This window comes from Bos javanicus, chromosome 6 (assembly GCF_032452875.1).
Source record: "Bos javanicus breed banteng chromosome 6, ARS-OSU_banteng_1.0, whole genome shotgun sequence".
NCBI classification, from domain to species: Eukaryota; Metazoa; Chordata; class Mammalia; order Artiodactyla; family Bovidae; genus Bos; species Bos javanicus.
This window is the reverse complement of record NC_083873.1, coordinates 113,995,345-114,018,292: the sequence shown is the minus strand read 5'-3', so window position 1 is coordinate 114,018,292 and position 22,948 is coordinate 113,995,345. Positions and strand designations below refer to the sequence as shown.

At 56.4% G+C, this 22,948-nt stretch overlaps 1 protein-coding gene across 2 annotated transcripts in view; it reads right to left on the bottom strand.

Annotated features, from left to right (window-relative positions):
• SORCS2 (sortilin related VPS10 domain containing receptor 2) overlaps positions 1-22,948 on the bottom strand; it is a 493,339-nt gene that overhangs the window by 255,662 nt on the left and 214,729 nt on the right. The window lies entirely within an intron of this gene.

The following is a 22,948-nucleotide window of genomic DNA, read 5'->3' as shown; positions in this document are numbered from 1 at the left end:
CCTGAATAGTCATTGGAAGGACTGATGCTGAAGCTGAAGTTCCAATACTTTGCAAAGAACCAAGTTCTTAGAAAAGACCCTGATGCTGAGAAAGACTGAAAGCGGGAGGAGAAGGAGACGACAGAGGATGAGATGGTTGGATGGCATCACTGACTCGATGGACGTGAGTTTTGAGCAAGCTCTGGGAGATAGTGAAGGACAGGCGAGCCCGGCGTGCTGCCGTCCACGGGGCCGAAAAGAGTCGACAAGACTGAGCGACTGAACAGTGACAATAACAACAGGGCAGGTCCTCAAAAAAATCAAAGGCAGAATTACCATACTAGTCAGCACTTCTGCCTCTGGATATATCCCCAAAGAGTTGAAAGCAAGGTCTTAACGAGGAATTTGTGTCCTCATAGCTGCTTTGTTCACAACAGCTGAAACGTGAAAGAAACCCAAGTGCCCACGGATGGAAGAACAGATAAACAAAATAAGACCTCTGCACACAGTGAACTGTTGCTCAGTCTTAAAGAGGAAGGAAATCCTGTCACAGGTTGCAACGGGGATGAACCTTGAGGACATCATGCTCAGTGAAATAAGGCAGTCACGCAAAGACAGACATGGTTCCATTTATACGAGGTCCCTGCTGCTACTGCTACTGCTACTGCTGCTGCTAAGTCGCCTCAGTCGTGTCCGACTTTGTGTGACCCCATAGACGGCAGTCCACCAGGCTCCTCTGTCCCTGGGATTCTCCAGGCAAGAACACTGGAGTGGGTTGCCATTTCCTTCTCCAAGGCATGAAAGTGAAAAGTGAAAGTGAAGTCGCTCAGTCGTGCCGGACTCTTAGCGACCCCATGGACTGCAGCCCACCAGGTTCCTCTGTCCATGGGATTTTCCAGGCAAGAGTACTGGAGTGGGGTGCCATTGCCTTCTCTGATATGAGGTCCCGAGAGCAGTCAAACTTGGAGAGAGAGTAGAAGGGTGGGGACCAAGGGCTGGGGAGGCAGGAGAGGATGGGGAGGGGTGGATGGGGACTGAGCTTCCGTTTGTCCCCATCACCCCCAAGGGCAGGTCTGGAGCAGGCTCTGACCACACTGGGCCTAGCAGGGGTGTGAGAGTTAGGCAGGGGTCGGAGGCGCTGCACCCAGAATGCCCTGCCCAGCTTTTGGCTCCAACCCTGGAGGACGCAGGTGGGCGGTGGAAGAGGAGCCCCAGTCAAGACCTCTGATCACTGGGCTGGCTCCTCCCCTAGCAGGGCTCCCAGAATGAGCCTCGCGCGTGAAAACAGTAAAGGTCCATTTCACATTTTATCTCACCTTTCAAAATGTCTATTTTGAGCAGGTTTTTTTAATCACATTCATAAAATCCTAGCTCTGGAATGAGAGTCCATCTCTGGATTGGAGGTTCCACCTTTTTCCTAGTGATCACGCAGAATCCTCGGCCACCATGCTGAGGGCATGCCAGGCTGGAGGCCTGGATTCGGCCTCAGCCACTTAGGGGTGGTGGGTGAGGCCGAATCCTGGCAGAAAGTCAGGGTGCAGGCAGGTGGCACAGTCCTAGATAGCCCTAGTGAAGGGCTGGGGCTGCTGTACTAGCTTTTAATAGCGTCTTCCACATTCAGACGCAAAGTCAGTCCCTTTATAGGCAGGAAATAAAGCAATGGGAGTAATTATTTTATTAAGGACCAGGGAATGATGAATAATTTAATTTGCAGAAAGAATTACACCACGGATTGAATCTCTACGTCCTCAGGCCTGACATTACTTTCTCTCCAATTTCTTTTGACATTTCTGGTGGGGTGTGGGGGGAAGCGGGTCTCAGAACCTTCCAGCACACTTTAGCTCTGCCTCCAGGGTGGGCGTTCCTGGACACTCCCAGGTGGGAGGTGACCAGAACGGAGAAAAGGAGGATGGTGGGGGCAGGGAAGAGGAACAAAGTCCTTGCCTGAAACGTGGCGCCTTTGCTCAAGCGTGGCAGCATGGAACATGTAAAGAACTCACTCGGCCGTGTATACTGAATGCACGCACACATGTATACTAGGCCTCGGGAGTCGGGGGTCGGGGGGTGGGCAAGGCGAGTTTGCGGTGGGGTTGGGGTCAGTCAACACGCGCCACGAGCTGGGGTGGGATGCGGGAAGCAGGGTGGGGGATGTGTCTCTTACTCCCAGATCTGAACAGCCAGCCAAATCATCTCGTTTTAACTTTCCCACCAGACTCCTGCTCCCAAGAAACGAGTCTTGCCCAATCTCGATTACACAGCTCTATGCGTGTAATTCCGACAAGCCTGTGGTTGTTCCCACCCGACACGGAAATCACTGTGCCACTCCGCTGAGCCACCCAGATGGCCGTGAAGGGCAGACTCTGGATACAAGGGCACCATGGGGCTTGTGAAAGCTGAAAGGGAAAAGCGCTCTTGACGTTGCATGCCATGGAATAGAAGTCGGACCCTTAGGGGAGTCCGGGATTAAAGCTGCAACTGCAGGCTGTTTTTCCATCATGGGGCAGCTCCGAAGGCTCGGGCTGGAACCCAGCCTGTCTGGACCTCAGACGCGTGCATGGAGGTCTCACGGCTGCACTGGCCACAGGCTGGAGGCCCCTACTTCATGCCCTTGGGCCCTGGGCACACTTTGGTGTGGTAAGAGCCCTGGGACGCCTCGGGGGTGCCTCACTCCATCTGGGGTCTGAGATTACTGCCCCCCCCCACAATGTGGTGGGGAAGGTGGGCTCCTAAGACAAGTACTATCCAGAATGGTGAGTGCAACCTGAGTTGGAGCCCTGGAGCCCTGTGGAAGGTGAGTGCGCGTGTCATCCTGGTGGGAGGAAGGGGCCAGGGAGGCCTTTGGGGGAAGGACATCTGTGCGGTATAGCACAGAGACAGAGAGGGAAGGACGGAGCCACCGGCTTTTCCTTCCACCCTCCCCGACATGCAAGGGAGCCCCTCCGAGCCTCGGTCTTCCCCCTGTAAGACGGGGGTGATGAGCATGAGTCCTCCTTGATTCCCACGCCCTGCGAGCTGCCTGTGCACAGCAGGTCCACAGGTGTTTGCCGAATGAATGAATGGCTGTTGGATGGACTGGAACAGAGGCTCCCTTACAAATGCGTCTGACTCGGGGCAGGGGGAGGGGGCACGGAGAGCAGCTCTAGGAGACTGGGGAGAAAGAATGCCAAAAAAGCCCTTGAAACGCACGGTCCCCTCCCGGGGGCGTTTCCTATGAGGACAGCAGTGGAGCCAGAGCTGGGGAAGGGAAGTGAGAGGCTCTACATGCGGAAGGGTCCTCACGGGGGCCCTGCGGGGGGGACCCGCTGAGCTCCAGGAGCCTCGGATCTGACCCCACGGAGTCCAGTGTCACGTAGTCTGCACTGCACGTCTCAAGGTGACACTCTGCAGGGCTCCTTCAAAGCAGAGCTCGGGGAGACCAGGCTGGCCGCCTACCCAGAGGGGGCGATGTAGGGACGCCGCCAGGGCTTGGCCTTAGAGCCTCAGACTCATGCCAGCCCCCTGCCCCTGCCCCGCACATCCCTTGCTAACCCATCACTCAGACACTTGCTCCACAGGCGGGAGCCCGGGTCCTCCCCCCGCAGGCTGCCCTGTCCATCTGCATGCCTTCCCACTTGCGGGTCCCACCTCTGTCTCTTGCTCACTCTTTAGCGTTTTGCATAAGCATCACCTCCACCAAGGGCTTCCCTAGCAGCTCAGCTGGTAAAGAATCCACCCGCAATGCAGGAGACCCCGGTTTGATCCCTGGGTCGGGAAGATCCGCTGGAGAAGGGATAGGCTACCCACTGCAGTATTCTGGCCTGGAGAATCCTGTGGACTGTATATGTACATGGGGTTGCCCATGGGGGAGCCCCTGGGGTCTCAAAGAGTCAGACGTGACAGAGCAACTTTCACTTTTCACCTCCACCAAGAAGCCTGCCAGGCAGGGCCCATTGCCCTGGTGTCGGGGCTCCCCTTGGCCCAGCCCTGAGCTCTGGGGCTCCTGCCACCCCCACGGTGGGCTCCTCTTTGGCCAGGACTGTGTCTGAGCACCTGAGTTCCCAGCATCACCCAGGCCGGGCCCTGGAGGAAGGAGGCTTAGGTCACACCTGATGAATGAATAAATGACAACTGATTGATAAGACATCAGTCTCACTTATCAAACAAGGCTGGGAAACTGCTATGGTAACGTGTAAGACTGGCTTGATACACAACCTCCCTCGCTCAACAACATTCAATGTCTCCCCAGTACCCATAGGACTTCCCTGGTGGCTCAGACAGTAAAGTGTCTGCCTGCAATGCGGGAGACCTGGTTCAATCTCTGACTTGGGAAGATCTCCTTGAGAAGGAAATGGCAACCCACTCCAGTACTCTTGCCTGCAAAATCCCATGGATGTAGGAGCCTGGTGGGCTGCAGTCTATGGGGTTGCAAATAGTCAGACACGACTGAGCGACTTCACTTTCAGTACTCACAGTGCCTCGTCCTCACCTGATGTCCATAGCCCCCACCCTCCAATCTCAAACTTCCCTGCCAGCCCTGCCCGCAGCCCCACATGTCCTGCCCCCGCTCAAGGCCTTCATGGGACCCTTGCCTTCACACAGGCAGGGCTGTTCTGTTCACACAGGCTATTCTCTGTCCCTGGAATGCTCTTCCTGCTCTCAGATTTTTCTGAGAAATACTGTGCCTCCCACAGTGCCCAAAAGGAGTAGGATGCCACCCACCCAGGTCAAGGCAGGCTTGTTTCAGCGTATCCCCTCCGCCGAGACCCACCCCGCCAAGCCTGCAGGTCAGAGATCCCTGGCCCTGGAGGTCAGGCCCCTCTGCAGAGGCCCAGTGCATGCAAGGCCTGAGCGCATCCGCTCAGAAACGAAGCTCAAGGAGCTCTGGTCTCCCTTCCTGGCCTTTCCCCAAGGCCAAGAAAGCTGAGCTAGTCAAGCGGAGACACACAGGAAAGCGCGTTTGGTGCAGCCCCTGCTGAGTCGCCCGCCCCACCCCAGCCCGGGCCCATGTCTGTCACTTGGGATGACACCCGTGGGAGCACTCAGCTGGCTCCTGCCTGAAAGCCGCCTGGGGCCGGGGTGCCGGTGTCCCCTCCCCATCCCAGCTGGGTCTGGCCTCCAAGTCTGCCTCCCGTCCTTTCTGGAGTAAAGTTGCCCAGCTCTGGGGCCCAGCAGTGCTGAGATGAGAGGTCAGAAGTCAGGTGGAACAAATGAGGTGCTTGGGAGGAGAAAATGCCCTCCAGGAAGGGCTGGGCTGTGGGGAGTCTGTCTGTGGCCCTACTAGGTGCTACGTTTGTGGAGCACCTACTGTGTGCCCACCCCCGGAAGGAATAGGGATGCCATGGAGAGCGGGGGATGGGAAGATGGCATCCCCGTGGGGCTGCAATGCTGGGTGCTGGGCTCAGGCCTTCATGCTGACTCTCTCTTATTCACCGGGCCCCCACAACTCTTTGTGGGGGACAAGACGGACCCAGAGCAGGGGGGGCCTGCCAGGGTCAGCAACCAGGAAACAGCAGGGCGGGGCGTTACGGGGTGTGAGCGTGGCCTTGCAGCCGGGCACCCCGAGTCCAGCGGCTGTGTATCAGCTTTCTCCACCTTCTGAGACCCAGGTGCGCGGGAAGTCTTTGTTCACAGCAGCGACCATCCAAGCGTCTGTGCCAAGAAGCCCCTTCCTTCTTTCCCATGCATGTGTACCAGGTGAGATGGAGCTGGTGGTCTCAAAAACCAAATCCCCCAGGGACGCAGGGCTTCTCCATCCCCCTGCTCCAGGCTGCCTCTCTCCTACCGAGGTTTCTGTCCTGCAGAGGAGGTCCCTCCCACCTCCACACACCACGAGCTGATGGGTGGGAAACAGAGGAAAAATGCACAAAAAGGCAGATTCGTAACCTGCCCTGAACGTAAAACAGAGACCAGCTCCTTGGTGCCTCTGGTGTCCTGATCGGAAAGCAAGTATGTCATTCATTCATTCATTCATTCATTCAACTCACAAACAAGGAGGGCCAGGACTGCCCTGGCAAGCCTGGGCTCTAACCTGGCATCACGGTCCCTGTGGGGGGGTTGCTGTGGGGGTTGGGGTGTGGGGAAGGTTGCAGAGAGGTGGCTGCTTCCACCCAGCTCCTCCAAGGTGAAGGAAGACATGGGAGGCTCAGAGAGGCTGAGTCACCTGTGGAAGGTCACACAGCCCTGGTGCCAGGGCCTCCCCACTGCTGCCTGGGTGAGTCTCTTCTCTCTGAAAAAGGAAGGAGAGAGCCCAGTGGCCCCCACGCCATCCGTGCTGCCCTGTTCAGGTGTCGCTAGGACCTGCGGCTGTCCCCCCCTTAAGCTCCACTCCAAAGCCCACTTCCTAGGCTGGACTGTTCTCAGCCTTGAGGGGGAGAATGGGTCACCTCGTGACCCACTAAGGTCAGCCACCTGCCCGTCAACCCTGCTGGCTCCTGGGGGAGTACAGCAAGGTGGCGCATGCCAGCCTGAGGGAGGAGGGGCTGTGAGCAGAAGGGAAGCCTGACCCAGTGGCCTGTCTGCCACTGAGGCCACCTGTGGTTCCAGAGGACACGAGAAAATCCCCCTGACGGCTCAGAGCAGCTTCCAGGGCAGAGGTGGGGGAGGGGCTCCTGTCCCTCAGGGCCCACCTGGAAACAGAGCACCTCCTTCTGCTGTCCCTCAAGAAGCCTTGGGCCTCCTGGGAAAACACCCTTTGCGTCCCAGTTCCTAGGACTCAGGATAACTAAGATGCAGGAGGAACCGGTTTAACTACACAAAAGGTCAGAACTAGCTGGTTCTGGCTGACTCTGGCCCCAGGAGAGCCTAACTCTGTTTAGCAAACTGACTCTGGCAGTTTGGAGAGGGCTACCTGTGTGTCGGGGGGACGCCGTGGGTTGACCGTCTGGCTAGGGCCTGCGGTGGCCAGGCTCCAGGCTTCCCACCTATGCCTGCAAGGAGCTCCTTGTCCCCAGCTACAGATGAGAAGAGTGAGGCCCAGCCTGACAAGGGACCTTGATTAAAACCCCCTGCCTGTTCAGAGCAGAGAGTGGGAGGACAGAGGCCGGCAACCCATGTCGGGAGGCAGACTGAATTCCAGCTCTGCTGTTTACTAGCCATCTGCTGGCCTTGGGGGAAAGTCACCTGCTTCCCGGGCCTCAGTTTCCTCATCTGTAAAATGGGGATAACAGCTTCAGTACCATGAAAGGATGAAGGATGACGAGGATGAAGGGGAGGAGTCAGCGGGGGCCAGCGCCAGGCAGACCCAGAGGGCCAGCTGGCTGCTTTCCCAGGCCCTCGACCTGTCCGACTCTCCTTTCTCCCCGCCACCCACCTGCATCTGAAGAAACAGCAGCTCAGAGAGATTAGGGTTCTCCTGAGCCCACGCAAGGAGGGAAGGAGGAAGGCAGAGAGCAGACAGATGGAGAGTGAGCTGAGACGAGCCGGCGGGCTTCACGGCCTCTTCCCCGCTGGGCAGCTGGGCCCACGGGCAGGGGACCCACCGGCTCCTCACCTGTTTATAGGCAGATCTCAGAGCACAGAGCTTCTTAGAGAGCCAGGCCCCGGGGCGGGGGCAGGCTGTTGGCCACTCCTCTGTCTCTGTCTCTCCATCTGTCTGTCTCTCTGGCTGTCACACGCACACCCCTCTGAGACACCTGTCCCACCAACAGGGCCTCCAGGCTGTGTGCAGGTCCTGCCCCAATGGACAAAGCTCAGACCATCGACACCTCTGCGGCCTCCCTACCTCCATGGCCTCAGCATGGGCAGTGCCGCCAGCTGCATCTCTGGGCTCCCTGTCTCAGTCTGCCTTGCAGCTGTTCTGTGGCTCCCACCGCGCTGGAGATCAAGCCCAAGCAACCCTCTGGGCTGTCCAGGCTCGTCCTGACCCAGCCTGCTCAGAGCAGCCGTGTGCACCACTCAGCCGTCCACATCATCCCACTCAGGATGCCCATGGCCTCCAGTGCTTGCAGGGCAGTGGGTGTGCAGGGGGCTGGGTCCCCTCCCCGGCCTGCACTTCCAGCACGGGGATCCGGGACGGGGGGCTGGGCCTTCCTAAGCCCCACACTGGGCCCCGCACAGGGGTGCCCTGCACACATTTGGGAGCGGTTGGGACCAGGAGTCTACCTCCCCTGTGCCTGGAGGGGAGACTGGGACCCAGGGCAGGCCAAGGCTCAGCCTCAGGGCTCCAGGCAACTCTGTGGTGGGGCCTGCCAGCCGCCAGGCCAGCCCGCTTCTCCTGTTCAGGTCTAGGCCTGGGCCCAGGTCACCATGTTCATTCACCCACTCAGCTGTTCATTCATTCACCCACTCAGCTGTTCATTCATCAACCCACGCACCTGTTCATTCGTTCATTCACCCACTCACCTGATCATTCATTCATTCACTCACTCACCTGTTCATTCATTCACTCACTCACCTGTTCATTCATTCATTCATTCACCCACTCACCTGTTCATTCATTTGCTCACTCACTCATTTATTCCCCCACTCACTCATTTATTCCCTCACACACTCATTCACTTACTCCCTCCCTCCCTCTCTCTGTGGCTCATGGACACCTCCCAGGTGCTGGGCCCCCCCGGCGCTGGACACCAGACAGGAGGGCCCTGGAAGGTTGGGGCACATGTGTTGGGAGAAGCAGGCATAGATTGGATCTTTAAGCAAAGAACCCTGCAGCTGTGGTGAGCGCTACACAGCTGGGAACAGGGCCTCCAGCTTGGGGAACAGTTGTTGGGGGGCTGGGGGCCCCTCACATGGTGTGGGAGCCTTGGCACGCAGGCTGACCAGGCTGCTTCTGAGCAGGCGTGAAGAGGAGATGGTTTCACCTGAAGCCTCGCTCACAAAGTTTAACAGCCCTTGGGAACCGCAGGGTCCCAGGGAAGGGCCAGAGGTGGGGGACTAGGGGCAGGGGGCTGCTCCCCCTGTTTCAGCTGTAACTCCCCTGGTTTCCCTAATTCCTCCCCTCTGCTGGCTGGTGGGGGGCGGGCGGCACCCACCAATGTGACACTGGGAAACGCAGCTTCACCAGGTAGATCTCACGAGTCAGAGAAGACCCTCCATCAAAGCGCCTAGACACAGATGAGGAACCTGAGGGCAGGGAGAGCTGAGGTCACGGCCGCTCCACAGACTGGGCACCAGAGCCCAGGTCCATCTGGCGGCTCCGCAGGCCCCGCCCACACCCCTGTGGGGCCCTCTCCCCCAGAACAGGAAGACCCAGTTGCCCATGCGTCCTGAGGGGCCCCAATTCTTCGGGTGGTTTGAAGGGCAAAGCAGAGAGCAAATGGTATTTGTTTAACTAATTTCAAGGATCAAGAGTTTCCAGATGTTTCCCAGGCCCAACCCTCTGCCTGGCCCAGGTGCCTCCCTCACAAACAACCCTCTGGGGCCGAAGGGGAGGCTCCCTGGGGACCCCTGGGTGTGGTGGAATTTCTGGCTGTTGAAACTCCAGGGCAGGAGGCAGTCAGATTCCTGGAAAACTGGAGCGATTTTCCAGGCCAAAGACTGCGGAGACAAACACAGAACCCACCAGAGAACCTGACCTCGGGGCTCAGCTGGGGAAGGAGACAGGCGGGAAGCTTCAGGGGCCCGGGCGGGGAGCTGGCCCACCCTCATGAGCCCTGAGGGCTCGAAGCATGGAAGAATGCAGCAATGAATCGACAAGCGAGCAGAAGACGCCGTCCAACATTTACTGAAAACCCTGTCCAGCACACCGCCCATCTAGGGTGACTCTGGGTCCCAGCAACCTCCCCAAGGGAATTATCGCCCCACCTCATAGCCAGGAGACAGAACCACAGCACCACATGGACACCTGCCCCAGTTCACCCACAAGTGGGTGGCAAAGCAAGGGTTTCCATCCTGGTTGGTGTGTATGGATCCCACGCTGCAGGTGCAGGGGAGAGGCGAAGGAAGGAGGGAGGGAAGAGGGAAAGGAAGGAGGAAATGGGTGGGAGGGAGGAAAAAAAATCTTTTTAACACATGAACTCCAGGTTTGGCTGGCGCAGGGCTCTGGGGCAACCGTGGCCACGCCAGTGACTCAGGAGATGCGCTGTGCTCTGAACAGCAGTCCGCCTCCAGAGGGCCACACCTGATATCCTGGCTGGCTTACGCAGGTGTGCTGGGAGACCCACGCAAGGCTGTTGGCTGTGTTGGACTGGCCAAAATATCCAAAACAAAACAAAACAAAAACCGGAGGAAGAAAACACAGCATCCCTCCAAAGGGAAACAGATCAACTGTGGGTTATCCACACAACAGAATCCCACCTATCAGCAGGGATCCATCTCATAAACACGACGCCGAGTGAAGAAGAACAAGCCGCCAGCAGAGAGGTCCAGGCTGGGACCACGCGGGCAGATTTAAGGCACACGACCCAAGGGCTGCCTTTGTGACATGGATGGATGTGGTGAAGCCACGGGAACACAGATGAGGGTGGAGCACATCAGAGTGAGAGTGGGGCTTCACATGGGCTGGGGTGGGGGGGCGGCCTCGCTGCGTCTGCAACGCTCCATTGCCCTCAAACAACCTGCAACACGCATGCAAGACGTTAACAGCTGCCTGGTGTCCACCGCCGTATAAGGGTCGGTGATGTGCTTCCCCACAGCCAGGAACACTTCGTAACTGCTGTGTTTTAACGTTAGCATCCATCTCTGACAGCAGCAGGGTTCTCCAGACGGGTGGCAGAAGCCACACTCTGTCCTGAGCCCGCCTTCCCGGCTGAAGGACCCCAGGGGCTGGCTCTGACTTCCACAGTTCCTGATACGAGGATTCATTTACTTATGTCAACCATGCGTCTATCCCTCCGTGGAAAATAGAACCTTTTTTCCTAGGACAGGGTTAGCAAACAAATAGAAGTGACAGGATCCAAGACGACGGCTGAGCACATCCTGGCTGAACCTAATGAAAGGGGTTCGACCTCTCCGAGCCTCCGTTTTCTCATCTGTGAAATGGATGAGAGTGGACACCATACTGCCCCGCAAGGTTGTCCTGGAGAAGCAGTGATCGTATCCAAGGGGTGAGCAGCTATCACACGGCCCTGCACGTCCTGAATGACCAGTAAAGGGGAGGACAGGCCACTGTGAGGCAGGTCCTGTGAGCTGGGGGCCTTGGGACAGCAGGCTCTGTCAATCAGGGCTGTCTGCCCGACAGCCCCTCCCAGAAAAGGAGGCACCTCCGTCCAGGCATGGCAGCTGTGTCACGGACTCTCAGCCTCTCTTCCAGAATGAAAGGAAATCCCCTGCAGCATCAGGGCCACTTGGGAGGGGGTGGGGATGTCGGCCAGCACCCTTCAGCCCTTAGAGGAAGCTGTCTTGCTCCCTCTCTATGAAGGGGTCCCCTGGCTGTGCCCCAGGAGCCCAGCCTGTGCACCCCCAGCCTGCCCAGGCTCCTAGCTCTCCCTAGAATAAACAAAACAATTTTCCAAAGGGAGAACTTTAGAAGACTCACGTGGCCTGCTTTCGAGATCTACTATAATCCTAACAATATGGTCCAGACAGGAGAACTGACACGCGGATTCGTGCAACAGAACAGACCGTCCAGAACCCAACCCGCCCATATATGGCCAGTTGAGTTTCTGACAAAACTGCAAGGAGAATTCAAGGAGGAAATGTTAAAATGAGGTCACGCTGCTGTAGGGGACAGTGACCGTGTTAGTCGCTCACTCACATCCGACTCTTTGGACTGTAGCCCGCCACACTCCTCTGTCCATGGAATTCTCCAGGCAAGAATCTTGGAGTGGGTGGCCATTTCCTTCTCCAGGGGATCTTCCCGACCCAGGGACCGAACCTGCATCTCTCGCATTGCAGGCAGATTCTTCACCATCTGAGCCATGGAGGTGAGCCCCTTCCGACATGATCGGTGGTTCTCATGAAAAGTAGGAAATTAGACACAGGCAGGCACACAGGGAGGAGGCCGTGTGACGAGAGAGGCAGAGACTGGGGTGGTGCTTCTAGAAATCAGAGGTCGCCAATGAACCCCCAGACACCAGGGCACAGGCCTGGGACAGCTTCCCTCTCAGCCTCAGAAGTGGCCAATGCTGCCGACACCTTGATTTTGGACTTTGACTTCTGAAGCTGCGACAATAAACTTCTGTTGTTCATGCCCCCAGCCTGCTGTGTTATGCAGCCCAGGAAACCAACGTGCGGACCAATGGGAGGGAAACACAAGGCTGTCTGCTGACGCGCAGGCTGCGTTTGGATGAGAAGTCCCTCTGGGAGGCCATCGGCAAGTTCTCAACCACTCAGCACCTCAAAGACCACCCAGAGGTGGTCTTCCGCACTTTCACCCCGGCCGGGACCTTCCCCCTGAGGGCTGACTGCCTGTCCCAAATCCACTCTCACCATGGTCTGAGAGGTTAGCATTTGCCCTCCCCCAAACCATGCCTCGCATGGCAAAGAGATGGGGAAACAGTGGAAACAGTGACAGACTTTATTTTGGGGGGGCTCCCAAATCACTGCAGATGGTGACTGCAGCCATGAAATTAAAAGACGCTTCCTCCTTGGGAGAAAAGTTATGACCAACCTAGACAGCTTATTAAAAAGCAGAGACAATACTTTGCCAACAAAGGTCCGTCTAGTCAAGGCTATGGTTTTCCCAGTAGTCATGTATGGATGTGAGAGTTGGACTATAAAGAAAGCTGAGCAACAAAGAATTGATGCTTCTGAACTGTGGTGTTGGAGAAGACTCTTGAGAGTCCCTTGGACTGCAAGGAGATCCAACCAGTCCATCCTAAAGCAGATCAGTCCTGGGTGTTCACTGGAAGGACTGATGCTGAAGCTGAAACTGCAGTACTTTGGCCACCTCATGCGAAGAGTTGACTCATTGGAAAAGACCCTGATGCTGGGAGGGATTGGGGGCAGGAGGAGAAGGGGACGACAGAGGATGAGATGGCTGGATGGCATCACCGACTCAATGGACACGAGTTTGAGTGAACTCCAGGAGTTGGTGATGGACAGGGAGGCCTGGCGTGCTGCAGTCCATGGGGTCGCAAAGAGTCCCCGCCTCGTGCCCTCCTCCCCGTCTCACCACCCAGGGCGCAGGTTGGGTCCTCAGTGTCCCTCCCCCATCTGTCCTCCTCCACCCCACGCCCTGGGTCAGGCACCTGCCTCTTGCCTGGATGTCACAACAACGGGCCAACAGGTCTGCCTGCCCGGGTCCCTCTCCTCCAGACCAGCCTCCCAGCTAGCTGCTCAGGTCAGACGTGCGGCTGGTCCACGACTCCTCTCTCCCACGTCCCACATCCAAACCCGCAGCACATCCTGTCTGCTCTAACTTCACAGATGTAGCAGAGCCCACAGCTGCCGCCCCTCCCTGTCACCCAGGCCCTCCCCTGGAGCTCAGCTGCCTCACTGCAGTGATCTCTGGCTCTTCCTAACCGGCCTGGCCCCCTTGCTGTTCCTGCCTCCCACTGCCACGGGGCCTTTGCACAGTCCCTCTGAAGCATACTCTCCCCAGACACCCACCTGGTTCTCACCCATCCCTTCTCAAGCCTTTACCCTAAGATTGTGGCATCACTGACCACCCCGACTTCTGACTCTGCCCGCCCTGCATATAATTTCTCTCCCTCTCACTCATCACCTTTCCCCATCTTACAACACCTACTTGTGTTTTAATTGTTGTTTAATTTCTGCTCCCTCCCACCAGTTTCAGGAACCTGGGGCTTTCTCTGTTTCATTAATTAAAATGACCCCAGTACTCAGGACAGCAGTGCTCAGCCTCTAACAGGGCCGCAATGCCTCACTGTTGAACATGTACATGAAGGTCAAGCAAAACAGGCACAGCGCAGCCCATCTGTCCTCAGGACCTGCTTGTTTTCTCTCTTCTAACAGACTAAGAGCAACTCTGCCCACAACCACCCTTCTCCCTGTGCCCGTGGGGATGAGATGACCTATTTTACCTGCCAGGGAGGCCCTGCCAGCTCCCCAGGTGCTTTCCAGAGGCCACCCGGGGTGGGCAGGCCGGGTGAGGCTTGTTATGTTAAGACCCTGGTGGAGCTGCAGCCTGGCCCTGGAAGGCGGGGCATGCCCCACTGGGAGGGGCGGGCAGGATGGCACCTGTGCAGCTGTGGGACACCGGGAGGAAGGTGGGACTCAGGGGACGATACACAGGACCACCCCGAGGCACTGGGCGCAGGGAGACACTCAGCCAGAGCAGACATGCAGCCCCTCAAGGGAAGGTCTCCGGGCTGTGGAGGCTCATCTGTCTAAGGCCCCGAGCCGCACACACCTGTGTCTACACGCCTTCCTCACGTCCCAGCTTCTCTGATCGCCAGTCTCCATCCTGGGGGCTACAGCTTCATAGCCTTCAAAAAGTGAAAGTGTTAGCTGCTCAGCTGTGTAGGACTCTTTACTACCGACCCCATGAACTGTAGCCCACCAGCCTCCTCTGTTCATGGCATTCTACAGGCAAGAAAACGAGTGTGGGTTGCCGTTCCCTTCTCCAGGGAATATTCCCGACCCAGGCATCAAACCTGGGTCTCCCGCAATGCAGGCAGATTCTTTACCATGCCTTTAGCTAAGCTAAGTCACTTCAGTCGTGTCCGACTCTGTGCGATCCCATAGACGGCAGCCCACTAGGCTCCCCGTCCCTGGGATTCTCCAGGCAAGAACACTGGAGTGGGTTGCCATTTCCTTCTCCAATGTGTGAAAGTGAAGTCGCTCAGTCGTGTCCGACCCTCAGTGACCCCATGGACTGTGCAGCCTTCCAGGCTCCTCCGTCCATGGGATTTTCCAGGCAAGAGTACTGGAGTGGGGTGCCATTGCCTTCTCCATGACCAACCTAGACAGCATGTTAAAAAGCAGAGATGTTACTTTTCCACAAAGGTCCATCTAGTCAAAGCTATGGTTTTTCCAGTAGTCATGTATGGATGTGAGAGTTGGACTATAAAGAAATCTGAGCACCGAAGAATTGATGCTTTTGAACTGTGGTGTTGGAGAAGACTCTAGAGAGTCCCTTGGACTGCAAGGAGATCCACAGTCCATCCTAAAGGAAATCAGTCCTGGATATTCATTGGAAGGACTGATGCTGAAGCTGAAACTCCAATACTTTGGCCACCTGATGTGAAAAACTGACTCATTTGAAAAGACCCTGAAGCTGGGAATGATTGAAGGCAGGAGGAGAAGGGGACGACAGAGGATGAGATGGTTGGATGGCATCACCGACTCAATGGAGCAAACTCCAGGAGTTGGTGATGGACAGGGAGCCTGGCGTGCTGCAGTCCATGGGGTCGCAAAGAGTCAGACACGACTGAGTGACTAAACTGGCTGTAGATGTAAATGATTAAGACAAGGTCATGCTGGATCAGGGTGGGCCCAACCCTGATGATGAATGTGCTTATAAGAAGAGGACATTTGGACACAGACACGACCCACAGGGAGAAGCCATGTGATGACAGAGGCTGGGGGAGGGGGCAGCCACAGGCCAAGGACACCAAGGGTTATTGCTGCTGCTGCTGCTGCTAAGTCACTTCAGCCGTATCCGACTCTGTGCGACCCCATAGACAACAGCCTACCAGGTTCCCCCGTCCCTGGGATTCTCCAGGCAAGAACACTGGAGTGGGTTGCCATTTCCTTCTCCAATGCATGTTACTGCTGCTGCTGCTGCTAAGTCGCTTCAGTCGTGTCCGACTCTGTGCGACCCCATGGACTTCAGCCTACCAGGCTTCTCCGTCCATGGGATTCTCCAGGCAAGAACACTGGAGTGGGTTGCCATTTCTTTCTCCAATGCATGAAAGTGGAAAGTGAAAGTGAAGTCCCTCAGTCGTGTCTGACTCTTAGCGACCCCATGGACTGCAGCCTACCAGGCTCCTCCATCCATGGGATTTTCCGGGCAACAGTACTGGAGTGGGGTGCCATCCCCTAAAGCCCAGAACAGGCAAGGAAGGATCCCTCCCCCTGCCCCGGAGCTCAGCCTCCCAACACCTTGTTCTCAGACTCTGATGGTGCAAGTGCGGGCAGGCATGGTCTCCTCCTCTGTTGTTACTGTGAAGCTGAGGTCTCAGAGGGGACCCACGAGGGCATGCCATCCTGGTTGTGGCGGGCTGGGGCGGTGTCAGGCTCTGTGGGAGCAAGAGATGCCGGGCCCCTCCCACTTTGGAGCCAAAGGTGCCACGCCACGCCCCTCGCCCCGCCCACATTGGAGCCGGGCTGCCGGGCCCCGCCCCTGCTCCGCCCACATCGAACATCTGTGAAATGAGGATCGCCGCAGCCCCTAAGTCCCGGGACGCGCCCTTCCAGGAGCGCATGCACCTCAACTCGAGGGGCGGGGCGGGAGAGCTGGCCGGTCCTTGGAAGAGTGTTGGATGGTGCTGACCTGGGCTCGCTGGCCTTGCAGGTCCAGCTGCCCTCCAGGGCGCTGAAGATGCTCTGCAGGCTCCTGGCACACATCGCCCCCGCCCGCCCCATCCCAGCCCTGCGCAGGAATTCCACGGCCCCACTCTTGCTTGTAACTCTGCCCGGCTCACCCACGCGCCCACACCTGTTGGCTCAGGTACGAGTCCCGGCCGCCCACTCAGCTCCCGGGCAGCCCCCACTCACCGCCTGGCTCTGCCAGGCCACCCCAGGGCCTGGCTGTGGGGACGGGCTCCACTTCCCTACGGCTCTCTGGTGATCTTGGGTGTTCTCCTGGGGGAGGTCCTGACCCCTGCCTTGGGCTGCCTGCCCACACCCCCTACCAGGAGGCTCACAAAGACCGAACTCAGGTAAAGCCGATGTCCACCATCTCAGAAGCAACAGTGGGCTTCCCCTCTTGGGAAGGGGCTGGCTGACGCAGGAGGCTCTCACGCCCCCACCTCCTGGCCTCCTGGCCCTGCACCAATGGCAGCACGTAACCACCTCTGGCCTCCTCCTCTGCCGTGCCTCCTTCCTGGGTGCCGCCGCTGGGTGCCCACCGCAGCCACTGCTGTGCTCGGGCCCCCTCCCCAGAGGGACCCCTCAGGCCGCCCTCTGCAAAAGCACCCAGCAACCCCCACCGAACCTCACCCGCTTTTCTTTACTGCATAGAAATCGTTTCCACCTGGCACCAGGAGAGGCACGAGTGTTTACACATCCGTCAAATGTTTACACGTCCGTGGTCTGTCCCCAGGACCCGAATATCCACTCCTCATCTGTCTCCTTCTCTGCTGAGCCCCAGCTCACAGCAGGGGCTGCAAACACAGGCAGGAAACACCCCCGCAGTATGGCCCGGCAGCACGGGAGTGTCCCCAGAAGAGGCAGGAAAGGCAGAGAGAAAGAGAGGTGGCCGTGGGTCGGAGAGGTGGCCGTGGGTCGGGCTGACGGGGCCAACAGCATCAGGCAGAACAGAGGAGAGGACTCGGAGGTCGGAGAAGCCGGCACCTCTGTGCTCAGAGATTCCAGAACACGGGCTGGGGAGCCCCACGGGGCTGGAGCCTGTGTCCCCCCGTGTGGGCAGAAGAGCACGTGTCACCGTGTACCTGGGGACAGCCCCTCCCCCGCCCTCCGCCCATACGGCAAGATGGCCTCGAGGACTGATGGTGAAGTGGAGGCCAGAGGGCCAGGCAAAGCGTTGACAAGTGGGCCCTGGTCCTGGTTCCCTCCCTCTCCTCGCTGGTCCTCTGGGAAGCAGGCCATCTTCAAGCTTCTTGCCCACCTCCTGTGGGTCCCCTCCCTGACCCTGGCTCAACACATGGGGCCTCACCTACAAAATGCCCCCCTCTCACCCCCCGATCCCATTGGGACCAGCCTTATCTCTAGTTAGGAGGAAAAAGTAAATACCTTCCAGGGAAATGTTTTAAACAGATGGAATTTATAAAATATACAGCAAGTGCTGCCTTTCGTTGGATGGTGGGTAGTGGAGGAATGCTGGTCGTATCATTTCCAGCACTTTCTGCAGGGTTATATCAGAGCCGTGTGGAGCAACGCTGCTGGGGGGACAGGCCCAGGGCCACCACATCAGAGCCTGGTGCATCTGCTCAGCACACACCGACCCCAGGCCCCCGCGGTCCTCCCCCAGACACCCACCCAACAGAAATGCCCACTCTGCCCACTGCACAGTGTCCCTAAGAATGTACAAATCAGCGATACTTGGATAACCCCAAACTGGAAGTGCCCGATGCCAGCCCTCAGCGATGAGGACACTCTGGCAGCTGGTACAGGGGGCACTGCCAGGCGGTGAGGCCCAGGGACCTCAGGGCGGGCTCTTGTCCAGAGGGTGAAAGCGGTGGACACACCACCCCACCCCACTGATGCAGATTCAGGAAGAAGTGAAACTGATCAAAGGTGAAGACAATCAGAAAAGCGATTGCTCTGGTTGAGGGCGATGGGTGTGGTTTGCACACGTGTGTGTGTTTGCTAGAATACACCAAATTGCACAGTTACAGCGTGTACATTTTACTACATGTACATTTTATGTCAAAACGGTAAAGATAAATGTGTGCAAATGCAGAAGTCTAGTTGGTAAGTTTTTCTTTTCATAGCGGTAGGAGTTGTGTGTTCTTTCTTATCTTTCTTTTTATAAAATATATATTTATTTGGCTGCACTGGGTCTTAGCTGTGGCACACAGCATCTTTAGTTGCAGTATGTGAGATCTAATTCCCTAACCAGGGAATCCAGGCCCCCTGCATTGGAAGCATTGAGTCTTAGCCACTGGACAACCAGGGAAGTCCCAGGATTAGGCATTCTGAAACTACTACTTTTTATATTTTAGAGTGCAGCAAATGAGTAAGTGTCTTAAGGATAATGGGACCCAGACTCCTGGCTATTGGGCAGGAGAGTTAAGAATATGGAAAGGAAGAAAACTAGAATGTTGCCTAAGGATCAAAGTGAACTCATTGTCTGATGAAGACACGGTGAATGGATGACAGTTGCAAGTACACATGTGTTTACATGTATGTACATGTCCGTCTTCATACCTACAAATGTCTGTGTCTCCATTTCTATGTGAACACATCCTTCCTCCGTCACCCACATCAGTAAGAGGTAAGGTATTCACTGCTCTGTTCACCAAGGCGGCCGTAATGACACCACAGTTTCAATGAGCACATCTATGCCTGGATCTTGGTTTCCAAATACTATCTTCCATCAACCAGGCTGGTTCCAGGGTTGGTTCAAGGAATGCACAAGATAAGCCTGAAGCAAGTCTTCGTTTAAAAGCAGAGAAGCGCTCTAAGAATGATGGACATATGTCAGAGACAGACAGGCCAGCTCAAAGGGCCCCACTGAGCTGATCTGGAGCCGCTTAGGCATCAGAGCAACTGTAGGCATGGACTCAGTTCAGTTCAGTTTAGTCCCCCCATCGTGTCTCACTCTTTGCAACCCCGTGGACTGCAGCACCCTCTGCCAACAACAGAAGAGAAAACTCCACACACGGATATCACCAGATGGCCAACACTGAAATCAGATTGATTCTATTCTTTGCAACCAAAGATGGAGAAGCTCTATATAGTCAGCAAAAACAAGACTGGGAGCTGACTGTGGCTCAGATCATGGACACTTTATTGCTCAATTCAGACTTAAATTGAAGAAAGTGGGGAAAACCACTAGACCGTTCAGGTATTAACTAAATCAAATCCCTTACCATTATACAGTGGAAGTGAGAAACAGGTTTAAGGTACTAGATCTGATAGACAGAGTGCCTGATGAACTATGGACGGAGGTTCGTGACATTGTACAGGAGACAGGGAGCAAGACCATCCCCAAGAAAAAGACATGCAGAAAAGGCACGGACTACAATCTGTTAAATAAAATAAGCATTCACAAGTCTACATAGGAAGGCGGGAAGGAAGGAAGGAAAGGAGGAAGGAAGAGGGAAGGGAAGGAAAAGCTCTTTTTTATAGAAGAATACCAACTTAAAAATCAGAGGGAAGATGGGGTTAGCAAAGGACCAGTTATGCTAACAGTGAGTAAACATTTGATGAGAACAGAATATTAACATACTCTCAAAGTACCTTTCTAAATATTATTAATTACAAAAAAGGAAACAGTAACTTCACAGAGGAAGAAGCAGCAGGTCTCCAGCAAGTGACCCCAGACCCGCAGTACTGGGCTGGCCCACATCCACCCTCCCCACCTGGGGCACAGAGGGGTCCTGCCGTGTCTGAGCGCGAGGGAACCTGGGCAGACCCAAGGGGAGAGCTTTCTACAAGCAACCCACCGGGACTCCAGTGTCAAGAAAAACACGCAAAAGGTGACCGAGGAGCCGTGGCGAGCGCACATAGCCCCTGACCCTGGAGCTGGGACCAGGAGTGAAACACGGTCAGAGGGCAGCCCTGGGCCGCTGCACAGTCCGAACAGGGGCTGCGGGTTAAACAGTGGGACTGTACCAACATCACAGCCCTGGACGCTGACAGATGCACTGTGACCATCTGAGAGGACGTCCTTGTCCTCCGGAAGCACACTGGAGTAGCTGGTGTAAAGGGACGTGACATCACTATACTCTCAACAGGTCAGGACACAGGTGTCTGTAAATACAAACGCAGGTGGATGGATGGTAGACGAGAGGGAAGCGGGCAGGGGAACCACAGAGCAAATCGGGCCAAGGTGCCCGAGGGACCGCTGGCCGGGAGCTCCTTGCTCTATTTCTGCAGTGGTCCTCTAAGTTTGAAATTATATCAGAATAAAACATAACCTCCCCCCAGACAAAACGGACATGGAGCAACCAGACTCTTTGAGCCCTGTTGAGGGCAGTGGGCACGACCACGGTGGAAAACTGTCGTGTCGGCATTTACTGGACGTCTGCCGTCTGACCCCTGCAATTCTGCTCCTAGAGAAAACCCAGCAGAGATGGGGGTACACACACATCCCTAGATGGGCACAGAAGTGTCCAGGCCAGCCCCAAACTAACTGGATGTGATTCAAATGCCCACGAGGGTAGAATAGATTAGTAAAATGTGAATTCACCCGACGGATTCTGCACAGAAATGAGGACCCACCCAGCAGCCCAAACGGAGCTCAGAGGCCCAGTACCGTGCCAAAGAAGCCAGAGACAAAACAGTCGGGGTTCCCGGCAATGGACGGGGCAGGGGTGGCTGGAAGGTGCGCTGGGGCTGCCCAGAATCGTGGACACTGTCTGGGCCTGGGCGCTTGCTCAGTCTATGGATCTTCCCTGAGCTGAACACTTACAATCTGTGCCTTTTCCTGTATGCATGACATATTTTATAAAAATTTTAAAAGTAAGAGGGAATTCCCTGGCAGTCCAGCACTCAGAACCCTATGCCTCTCACTGTTGTGGGCCTAGATTCAATCCCTAGTCAGAGAAGTAAGGTCTCACAAGTCACACGGCTTGGTAAAATAACAAAATAAATAATTTTAAAAATATTAGAAAGTCCAGGAGAAAAGTCTCCTATGGCAGATTCTCCGACTCGATGGACATAAGTCTGTGTAAGCTCCGGGAGTTGGTGATGGACAGGGAAGCCTGGCGTGCTGCCATCAGTGGGGTCGCAAAGAGTCAGACACGACTGAGCGACTGAACTGATGTATTTTTCTATAAAATAAAAACCAATTTCGTGTTTCATCAGTGGGGAGAGATTTCTGGGCCTCTGGGCAGGGTGGTGCCTGGGGAAAGAGACCATGACAGCAGCTGTGAAGGCCGAGCAGGAAGTCTGGGGCTGCCTGGCCGGGGCCCTGGCACAGAGCGGTGGGGCAGGGCCTCCTGCTTGCTGGCCTGGTGCCCACAGTCCTCGTAGGATGCGAGTGGGTGCTCAGGAATCTCAGGCGATGCGCTCAGGGAGGAGCAGGCATGTGGAAAGGGTGTTAAAGTGAGCCGGCCCCTGCCTGCCCCAGGCACCCGCGATGGGGCACCCATGTCTCCAGTCCCCGCTTTGCAAGTGAGACTCAGGAGCTGGGCATATGAGCGCCCAGGCTCACTTCAACCCAAGGGCTGTCCCTCCTCTGGTCCAGAGGGTCTACACTCCCAGGGCCAGTGTGAAGAGCTCAGCAAGTCCTGTTTTCCATATGCTCTTCCCAACCCCGGACCCGGAGGAGGTGGATGGAGCCACCCCGGCCACATTCCTCCACAAGCTGCTGCAATCTCAGGCCCCAAGGCCTGACCCACATAGCTGGGGGTGCGGACTGCCCCTCTGAACCTGAGAGACAGCACCACGCAGGGGGCTTACACCCTCCGAGGGGCGCAGGCGACCCCAGGGGAGCCCCCTGCCCTCGGGCCCCCGACCCGTCCACCCCTGTGTGGGAGGGCCCCGTGGGAGCCATGAGGCAAGTGGAAAGCAGGCCATAGGCGAGGCTGGCTGTGGAATCCTCCTTTTAATGAATCGACACCAGCTCGGGACACCTGGGTGTGCCTGACATCTGATCCACTCGACTGATAACTCATTTTAAAAACTAAGCAAGAAAAATAAGAAGATAACAAGTGACACAGAAATGAAACAAATTCCTCCTGTGTATGGGTACTTTCAACCAACACTTTCATATCTAGGGTGGGCCAGCCCACTCTCGGCCCAGTTCCAGACCTGTTCCCTGGCGGCTGTCTCAGGAGGCCGACGGGCACTCACATCACAGATGAAGACATGAGGGGCCCTTGCGTGGCACTGCCGGCCAGGGCCAGGAGCAGAGCCAGCCAGGCGAGCCATTTCAAGGCCAGATGTAGGAAACAGAGCTTCTATACTTGCTCAGTCATTAAACTCACTTCATCTTCTGGCATTAAAAGGACAGAATGCCTGTGCCTCCCAAAGGGGGACAAAAGTCCCCCCAAGAGTCTCTCATTCTGGGCTTCCCTGGTGGCTCAGACAGTGAAGAACCTGCCTGCCGTGCGGAAGACCTGGGTTCGATCCCTGGGCTGGGAAGATGCCCTGGAGAAGGGAATGGTTACCCACTCCAATTCTTGCCTGGAAAATTCCGTGGAGAGGAGGATACCGTCCATGGGGTCGCAAAGAGTTGGACACCACTGAGCAACTAACACGAACAGACATCAAAGGCTCTCTTTCTAGGAGGGGACCTAGCCAGCGGAAGACACCAGAGCGGGAGGATGAGCCGTGGGGAAGGGGGCAGACGGGCTCCCAGGAAAGAGGTGGGTGAGTTGTGCTTTATTGAAGACTGAGCTGGGTTTTGAAA